We start from the raw sequence: 11,138 nt of genomic DNA, 5'->3' as shown, positions 1-11,138 counted from the left end.
ATATATATATATATATATATATATATATATATATATATATATATTTATTACATACCTATGTATATGTATATATAAGTATATATATAAATATATGTATATATACATATATATATATATATATATATATATATATATATAATATAAATGAAATATATACATTATATATGTGTGTATATATAAATATATATGATAATATCACTTAGCACCCGGGATTTTCATTTTTCAAAGAGGCCACAAATAACCTTTAATATAGAATTCCCTCTGCCATAGAATCTAAGACCGTTTGTAAATTTCTATAATGATCATTATTTCTTGCCAGCCAATGGGTCGAACTCATGGCCAAGAGAGTAAGGGTAAACATAACGCTTTAGCACTCTCGGCCAAAGTTCAATGTTTCTCTTATTTCTACCGACCATAGGTTCGAATCCTTGGGCGGGCAAAAATTATCATTCTGGGTCTTAGATCTCGTGTCAGTATGAAAGGGTATTTTTAGCTTATTTTTAGCTTATATATATATATATATATATATATATATATATATATATATATATATATATATATATATATATATATATATATATATATTTATATGTATGTATATATCAGGGTTAAAAGAATACCTATTCTTTTTAACCCTGGTATATATATGTATATATCTGAAGAATATATATATATAAATATATATATATATATATATATATATATATATATATATATATATATGTGTGTGTGTGTGTACTGTATATGTATATATATGTATATATGTGTATATATATACAGATATATATATATATATATATATATATATATATATTTATATATATATATATATATATATATATATACTGTATATGAACTTGTGTATGTGTATGCATATCCATTGCCTGTCTTGTCTATATCTTGTATTTTCGAGATGAAGAAAAATAATTATAATTAAATTTTCCCGGATCTCGTGCTGGAAGACTAAACTGCCAAACTTTCAGACCGTGTTCACATGTCAGAGCGCACGAATGTGTATAGATTTTCATAACAGTGATGTTCTGATATGAATCCATCAAATTAATCCAATAATCCGGACAAAGAGGTTCTCCCAAAGTCTGGACAAAAGCGAGTCTAATACCCGTGATCACCATCTAGCCATCGAGCCTCTGACGGCCTCCTATTTTTCGACCGTTTCAGGTTGTCAGGAAATCGTCATTATCAAATCATGTTCACCCAACGGTCTTATTGACGAAGATGAAAGGATGACAATGAGATGGAGGTTCTCTGGTCTCTGGGTGGGGCTAGGGAGGGAGTGCATGGAGGGGGAGGGAGCAAAGGGGGATAGCTGGAAGAAATGAAAAAGAAAAAGACGACGAATGTGTCACGATAACGTTGTTGAAAGAAGGGGAATTTTGACGATGGGCAGCCTGTACGATAAATGTGCTCGGGAAACATTTACATTGTTTGTCTTAATCATTGTCTGTTCGTTCCGTGGGTTTGATATGAGGGTTTTGATGGAATCGAACAGACAGATAACAAAGAGGGGAGATTTTTTTTTATTGATTTTTGAAATATTTTCGAGGAATTGAAAAAGAAATAGATGAAAGGGATATTAATCTAAGTAATCATAAATTTCTTAGTACTTGAGAAAAGAAAATATGATATGTAATTTTTCTGTTTGCTTTGCAAGGAATTTGAAGATATATTATAAATACATTCCCGTCCAAATGGGGTTTAAGAGTGGTGCTGTGAGTCTGAACAGATACCGGTATCCTTTTTTAAACTTTGAAATAAACTTTAATGCATGTTAAGTTATGTTAAGGAGGAAATACGTGATTAATTGCCGAATATAGATCGTATTTATTTCTATGCCTCTAAATATTAGGGTTTTTTGTAGTCAGCAGCAGTATGTCTTTAGATTAAATATTTCTCCTGTTGTTCAAAGGTTCAACATTGTTAGGTAGAGTAGGAAATCAAAGTTAAAAAAGGCTATTCATGGTTTATTTGGTAGTTCCTCTTAAAGTTAAAATCATTTTCATAATTTATATAAAATATCAAGATACGTGCTACAGTATCCGTAAACTTTTCTATATTCTTTATTAGTCAGAGAAAGCGAGAGAGAAAGAGAGAGAGAGGGAGAGAGTGGGTAGGTCATTGTGTTTATAACAACACTGGACAATATAAGCGCCATACAATGAATGAGCTCGACTATCCCCTGATTAAAAACACGTACTATCTTTTTTCTTCCTCCAATGTAGAGACATAGTCTTTTTCATCCTTGATAGATAGAGAATAAAAGAAAGCAGGGTAAATTGCTCTTCTCTAATGACCTACTAGACAACGAAGAACATTAATTTTGTGACGCAATCGCCATTTCCTGTCTTGGGGTCTTTCGCCTTACCAAGTATGTTATGGAAATTTCACGGTGATTAAATCTTCGTAGAGAAATCTGAAATATGAACAAAGATATTTGATTTATGTTTGTGAGATAGTATTTCAACGGTATGGGAGATCGTACTTGAACGAGCTATTGAAATTGGATTGAATAGCACCCTTAGAAATTTAAAATAGAATTCTTTGTTACTGACGCTAAAAATACCACCGAGAAGCAAAGTATTTAAAACTGATTATATGATATAGACTAAGAAACTACTATGTATTTTTTTCTCTCTTCAATCTACGCCAATGAGGAACTTGCCAACATTGTGGTTTAGTATATTACATAGTTTTGTATATTTAATTATTATGTTTTAGAAATAAATAATGAAAATAAAACATTGTACAGATAATAACAAGAAAAAGAAGTGAGCTAAGTTTAGCTTTTGGTAAGAAATAAACATAAAGTATGGAACATTGTAATTTTTTATTGAATTTGTATAATGTAGAGAGCAGAAGTAACTCAGGTTATGCATCCTATTTTTCCTTGAGTGTAGCCACAAGATCAGATAGGCTTATTTTGATTTAAATGGCATCTTTTTTTATGTCAGGGCATTAATTCCAAGTGTCTATGACTATGGGACAAAACGCTATTATTATCTGGCCCATTTTGTTTTATCTATACTCCCTTTTGCTATATACTGTGTGGGTTCAGACTGTGTGAGGTTTGAGGCTCTTAACAAGTATTTTGGGAGGGGTTGCTCCCTTTAACCTCTTCTACACCTTAACTGTAACCCACCAAAGTCAATTTATCATTTAATACTTGGTACATAGTTTAGGTATACCAAGGTCATGTGAATTTAAAATGTCTAGAACAATCTGTGGTAAGTGAAGTGGCCTGGGTTCAAGGGCACGGAGTAACCATAAAAACATAAATCTTTCACATAATTTTCAGTTGAAGTATGGATGTATCCTAGGTAAAATTAATTTAATATTGACATTTGACGTTTAGGAGAAATTTGCTTTTCAATTATAGTAGCGTAGTACAGTATGTGGTTTGAATGAGAAATTTATGGTTGACGGGAAACTTATCCCTGTTTGTCTGTAACAATCCTCTTCTATTTAAAAACAATATCTTTTGATTACAGTAAAGCAAGTATCTCACTAATAATCCTTCACTTGATTATTTTCCTATTTTTTTTCCTTTTTTATATGAAAAAATCCTCTCTCTCTCTCTCTCTCTCTCTCTCTCTCTCTCTCTCTCTCTCTCTCTCTCTCTCTCTCTCTCTCAAGTGCATGTCCTTAGCTTTCTCAATATAGTCAATGTTTGTGTCAAACTAATTTATGTAATGCGTTAGCTGTTTTTGGGGTACGTCTTGTATATTTATATGCTCATGTTTAAAACGAATATTCCATCATATTATTTGAAAACGCCGTGGATTGAATGATTTTTTGGGAGACGATAGAAGCCCTTTTACCTATAAATAACTTGCATGATTTTGAACAAATTTTGAATTTAGCTTCCTTAAATTATGTTTTCTCAACTTAGCTGATGCGTTTATTTGATAAATTACAGTAAGTGTCTTACAAAAAATTAGGTAGGCCAAAGCACAAGCCACCCGTTGAGATACTACCGCTAGAGAGTTATTGAGTCATTTGTCTGGGAAAATAGTACTACAATGGATCCCTCTCTGGTTACGGCTCCTGTTTCCTTTGCCTCCCCATACACTGAGTATTCTGGCCTATTCTTTACTCATTTACGTCTTTCCTCATACGCCAGACAACAGTAAGATAACCAAAAAGTTCTTTTTCAATGCTGCACTGTAATTGTTCAGTGGCTACTTTCCCCTTGCTTCTTTTGACATATCCTTAGTATATACTAAACTAAGAACGCGTCTAATGCTTACTTTTGACGTCCACTTATGCTATAAAGGACCTTAAAGTTTAACCTTTTTTAGTTTTATTTTTCATTCTTTGGACCATGTTGGATATTTCATGTTTGTATATTTACCAACTGTAATCAGAGGTATAACAGGAAGTTACTAATATATGCATTACATATTTTTTATATATATATTTGTTTTGTTTTGTGATTTATTAATTTCAGTTTTTTGGTTTATGTCTGCATTTTTTATTACTCTGATGCCCATTTTCATATATATATATATATATATATATATATATATATTATATATATATATATATATATATATATATATATATATATATATATATATATATATATATATTTATATATATTATATTTTTTTCTTTTATTAAGATATTTATATTAATGGTTATTATTTAGCTCACGATTAGATGTTCCCTCATTACGAGGTGATAAGCACTATAGACGTTTCCTATTTTATTTTTAATCTATAAGGGGGAAAAAAAGGCTTCAATACTACTTATCCAGATTTATCTCCTACAAATTTACATATTATTCAGGGTTTAGAAGAGTCTCTCTCTCTCTCTCTCTCTCTCTCTCTCTCTCTCTCTCTCTCTCTCTCTCTCTCTCTCTCTCTCTCTCTCTCTCTCAGAACAGTATTTGATTTTTTTTGCTACTGATTTTTTGTAATTAGCAGTAAAAGTGTTCAGCGTTTTAGTGCTATGTGCCATAATAGCCATATATATTTTTATGACAATTCTTTTCATTCATTGATTAATAGGAGCTTGTTTGATTTAATTGAGAATTATAACTCTGTACCGGGGATCGTTCTGAGAGTTTTCGCCAATCCCATCCATTCCAGAGCTCTTATGCAAGATTTTACACATTGATATTTGCGGATGAGGTCTCTAGAAGGATACTATATTTTGACTGTTATAGCTACGGCATGTCATGTAATACCTAAAGATAACGTAGAAGCAAGTTTGGCTACAGCACCAACCACTCGTTGAGATACTACCGCTAGAGGGTTATTGGGTCCGTTAACTGGCTGGACAGTACTACATTGGACCCTTCTCTATGGTTACGGCTCATTTTCCCTTTGCCTTCACATATAACGAATAGTCTGGTCTATTCTTTCCACATTCTCCTCTGTCCTCATACACCTGACAACACTGATATTACCTAACAATTCTTCTTCGCTCAAGGGGTTAGCTACTGCACTTTAATTGTTCTTAGGCTACTCTCCTCTTGGTAAGGTTAGAAGAGACTCTTTAGCTATGGTAAGCAACTCTTCTAGGAGAAGGACACTCTAAAATCAAACCAATGTTCTCTATCGTGGGTAATGCCGTAGCCTTTGTACCATGCACTTCCACTGTCTTGGAGTAGAGTTCTCTTGCTCGAGAGTACACTCGGGGCCACTATTCTAACTTATTTCTCTTCTTCTTGGTTTTTTTAAAGTTTTCATAATTTATATATGAAAGACTTGTTTTGGTGTTGTTGCTGTTCTTGAAGTGTTTTATTTTAGTTGTTAGTTGCTTCTCTTATAGTTTATTCATTTCCATATTTCCTTTCTTTACTCAGCTATTTTCCCTGTTGGAGCCCTTGGGCTTCTAGCATCGTAATTTTTTTTTCTATTTATTAAATCTTCAACAGCGAAGGTAGACCTCATTAAAGCATTATATCCACAGATACTTGCCATTCATTTTATATTCCACTATGCTGTACAGTTTAGCTCTCATTTATTATAAAGTTTTGATGAATTATTCGTGCTTTCGTAATCGTGTTCTTTCATTTATTTTTCTTCACTTTCAATTACGTGCGGTACGTGAAGTATAGTTTAATGATTTTCACTAGATTAATGAATTAGATGGAATAAAAAGTCAGGATTAAAGGTTAATACAATGTTTTTATTTTATATCCTTTTAAAATTTCACGCACGCACACACACACACACCCACACACACACACACACACACACACATGTATATATATATATATATATATATATATATACAGTATATATTATCTTATTTCTTGCTAAGTTACAACCCTAGTTGGAAAAGCAGGATGCTATAAGCCTGGGGGCTCCAACGGGGAAAATAGACCAGTGAGGAAAGGAAGCAGGAGAAATAAAATATTTTAAGATCAGTAACATTAAAATAAATATTTTCTTTATAAACTAAAAAAATTTAACAAAGCAAGTGTAAGAGAAATAAGATAGAATAGTTAGCCCGAGTGTACCCTCAAACAAGAGAACTCTAACCCAAGACAGTGGAAAACTAATGTATAGAGGCTAATGGCACTACCCAAGACTAGAGAACAATGGTTTGATTTTGGAGTGTCCTTCTCCTAGAAGAGCTGCTTACCATAGCTAAAGAGTCTCTTCTACCCTTACCAAGAGGAAGTAGCCACTGAATAATTACAGTGCAGTAGTTAACCCCTTGAGAGAAGAAGAATTGTTTAGTAATCTCGGTGTTGTCATGGTGTATGAGGACAAAGGAGAATATGTAAAGAATAGGCCAGACTATTCAGTGTATGTGTAAGCAAAGGGGAATTGAAACGTAACCAGAGAAAAGGATCCAATGCAGCACTATCTGGCCAGTCAAAGGACGCCATAACTCTCTAGCGGTAGTATCTCAACGTTTGGCTGGTGCCCTGGCCAACCTATTAGTTAAAAATGCACGTAGAAAATATTTAGATATAAAATCAGCGGGAAACAGAAATTGAAGACCAAGCTCTTTCGTACTTACGTACGCATCTTCGGGATATAAAGTCAATTCAAAAGTAAATTCATACAAAAATGAACCTAACAAATCGTAAGTTAAAGCAACAAAGCCTCCTCATTGTAGTAAATTAGTGATCTAAGAAATTATAATTTTCGTTATCTTAAAATGCTGGTAGTGGCCCTAAAACCTTTCATCGTACTTCCTTAAAATATCATTAACACGATGGTTGTCGTTTAAAGAGACAAGAACTAAGATTTGAAATTTAATCATTATAATAATTGATAAAAGCAGATTCAATAGTGTTTTCTTTTAACTATTATTCCAATTGTAACAATGGTTGAAATAATTCATATGAATAAATTGGGCGCTTGACATTTGTCCTGTTGTCGTTTTCCCAGTTTGACCCAAATATTTTTTTATTGCTTCCAGTACATGGAATCATGTAATTAAAACCATTATTTTACTTTCGAGAATTGTTATAATAGCATTTTAAACTGTTACTGATTTCTTATTAATCAAAACAAAATTAACTATGAATGTTTTCAGCAAGTTCTTTTATATCACAAAATTTGACATCATGTATTAGTTCTAATAAACTTTCATTTAAAAAAAAATCCCTATTTCTACCGGAATTTAATGTATTTTTAGATTTCTTTTGAGACTATAAATTTGGGACTGCATATCCTTAAAGACCCTAACACATGCTAGAGAATTCGAAAGTTTTAATATTGATTTGATGAATCGAATAATAATGGATACAAGACCATCGTTAATAGGTTTCCAGTAAATGAAGAAATCCAAGCCACTGTCTTTTCTAGGCACCAGACATCTAAAAATTGTAATATTCAATTATTTTCGTTCCCTTGAGTGGATTAAATGGAATATATCAAAATATTCAAGTCTTCCAAACAAAATTGTCAAAATTGTCATATGTAGGCCAAACACAAATATGTTATTAACATTTCGAAACCAAAGAAACTCGAATAAAATCGCTGACAATATTTCAACTGCGAAAAATTACTTGTAAAGGTTCCCGAGTACGGGGAATAAGGGATTACCTAATACCATTCAATATTTTAATGTAATACTTTCCTTTAAAACAAATTTACAGTCTTTAACTCATAATTTCATCAATTCAAAAGATTTGTCAAGACGTGAGGCTAAAACATGCTTTATTAATTCATCAGATAAAAACGTCAACTGGAACCTTCGTATACATATAGTAGATGTATATAACAATAATAATTATTATAATTATTATTATTATTATTATTATTATTATTATTATTATTATTATTATTATTAAGTACGCTATGTCGATCCATTCCTTGTTTATGGCTTTAGTTTATGTTTTTGTTTAGGTTTGTTTTATATGTCATTTTCTACTTTATACATATATATATATATATATATATATATATATATATATATATATATATACATATATATATTATATATATATATATATATATATATATATATATATATATATATATATATATATATATATATATATATATATAAATTACAGTAGATTCAAAACCAAATGTTTAACCAAATCAATAAGAGCTGAATTCTGCTATAACTGGTCGTCTTAAAGTATCCCGCTTGATTTAAGATAATTTGTTACTCAAGTCTCTTTATTTTTTTTCAAATGTCGGCATCCTTGCTTAGAGGTTTTTATCTTAAGGGAAAACGGAGAAACTGAAAAAAAACCATTTTCATTGTAGAAGATTTATCAGAGTTACCAAGTTATTATTGAATTCCTTATGTTATGCACTACTCCATCCTTAGGCACACGCACTCAAAGATGTTCCACTACTTTCTTCCAGTAGATTTCGTTCAGAAAATGATGCGTTAGTCTCTTGATATACACAAAAAACGAGGTAAATTCTCTTTATATTATCATTATACATCTTATGGATGAGAATATATAATACATTTGACGAAAATCTTGTTGTGAAAATTACAAGAACAAATAAGCAATATAACTCAAATTATGGTTGCTAAAATACACTAAACATGAAAAAGGAAAAATCTCCCTAAGATAGTGTCATGTATTTTATCCCATGACGTCATACAGTGGGCGAGAAGAGTTAAACAGTCAAACAGCAACTGAGTAGGTAAGCTGGACAACAGACCAACTCAAAACACCTTACATTTATCGTTATCGATCATTACCCGACATGAGGATAATGTTTCGATAACCAATTTCTCGGCAACTTGGATTCGACAGAACAACCATTTGTAGAATAGATACGAAGGAAGAGAGAGAAAGGAAATATCAATGTGTTACACGAAGTGGACTACCCTGTTGGACTACTATTGTCATGAACATGCTAGAGACTAGGGTTTACTTTCAATACTATCCAATGGTAGATGATTTCTAAAATAAACCCCATCTATACTGATAAGTATATATATAGTTTTGATTGTTAGCGATCAATGAATACAAGGTTAGCTTTATGATGGTAAATCATTGCCAAGTGTCGTGCACGCTTTGATTCCTTTGGCCTCTATTCATTATTGCTGAGAGTTTGATTGAATACCATTTAATACCAAAATATAACCATATTTGATAATGTCTAAATATTCACTTGTATGCTACTTTATTATATATATTTGAAAAGACGGGTTCGATACCAATATGAGGTAGAAATTTATTCATATTCTAGCTCGGTATTGTGTTGATTTTCATCCATATATATATATATATATATATATATATATATATATATATATATATATATATATATATATATATATGTGTGTGTGTGTGTGTGTGTGTGTGTGTGTGAGAGAGAGAGAGAGAGAGAGGAGAGAGAGAGAGAGAGAGAGAGAGAGAGAGAGAGAGAGAGAGAAATTTATTTTTATTTGAGAATAAAAGCAAGTGAATAATGTAAATGTGAGTTTATTTCATTTTAATAAATAACGTAGATCATGTAATTGATATTAAATAATTTAGATTATTGTTCATACTTTTTACTTCAGAGGCCTATTTTTAAAAGTATGAACCTTCGAATATTTACACGATAAGGAGGCATTGGAAAATCCCCGCGGCACTTCGGGTGTGTCTGGCTGATAATGGTCCAGGAGAACTATTAGAGATCATTGTTAGGTTGAATAGCTGGTAGTTTACCCAAATTTTAGATATCCTAGAAGCTACTAATCTCTTAGCTCGACCAGATATATCTAGTGTGATGGATAATACTTCTGTCCGTGATAGCAATATACTAACAGTGTTATAAAAACCATCACGATGTCATCAGAATTGAACCCAATAGAAACTTGTGGCTGGGTATTGTTAACATTTGTGGTGGCAACCAAATAAAGACCAAAGAAGTAATACATGTCAAATCAGCATGGGAGTCTCTTCGGCTTCGGATTAAAAAAAATATATGTGTAGTACTTGTAGGGGTACTGTGAGGTGATTAGATGATGTAATTGGTAAAAGAGGTTTACACCAAATAGAGAGAGAGAGAGAGAGAGAGAGAGAGAGAGAGAGAGAGAGAGAGAGAGAGAGAGAGAGAGAGAGAGAGAGAGAGAGAGGTATTGTAAGTGATTTACTTTACATCATTGAAAATTAATATTTATGCATATTTTTATTTAGCATTTCTTAGCCGTAATATTCACAATTATAAAATCAAGAAATTACAGGTCCTGCAAGAGATAATAAACCATTAATTTACAGTTTCATAAACCTGTTTACAATTTCCCTTTAAGGATTATTGTAATTAGTGCAACTAATGATGGCCTTGGTAGTAGATAGTAACATTTTAAATTAAGAAAATATTGCAGGAATAACATATCAGAGAAAAGAATGAATGAAAAAGGGATGTAAGCAGGAGATTTTCTAAATGATTTAGTTGTAACAATACGATCTGGCTTCGTGTGTTTACGATAAAGTTACTCAGGTGACGCTATCATTTTTTTAGAAGTGTGTTGTCCGAAAAATTTTGGAAAGTGTGGTGAGATTATATTGAGTGGTTGTACAAACCTCCAGCCAAGCTTTATGGGGAGCAGGTAGGCAAGCTTTATAAAGTACAGTACTAAGGTGCAAGAGGACGAAGGCGACACGGTCCACTTGTCGTCTGATCCTCTCTGGCTATTTCTCCCATTGTCGTCCCTATTCATCCACCCTCAGCTAAGCTCGCTATTTTCGTTAA

This window comes from Palaemon carinicauda, chromosome 27 (genome assembly GCF_036898095.1).
Source record: "Palaemon carinicauda isolate YSFRI2023 chromosome 27, ASM3689809v2, whole genome shotgun sequence".
In the NCBI taxonomy this organism is placed as follows: domain Eukaryota; kingdom Metazoa; phylum Arthropoda; class Malacostraca; order Decapoda; family Palaemonidae; genus Palaemon; species Palaemon carinicauda.
Note: the sequence above shows the minus strand (reverse complement) of the source record.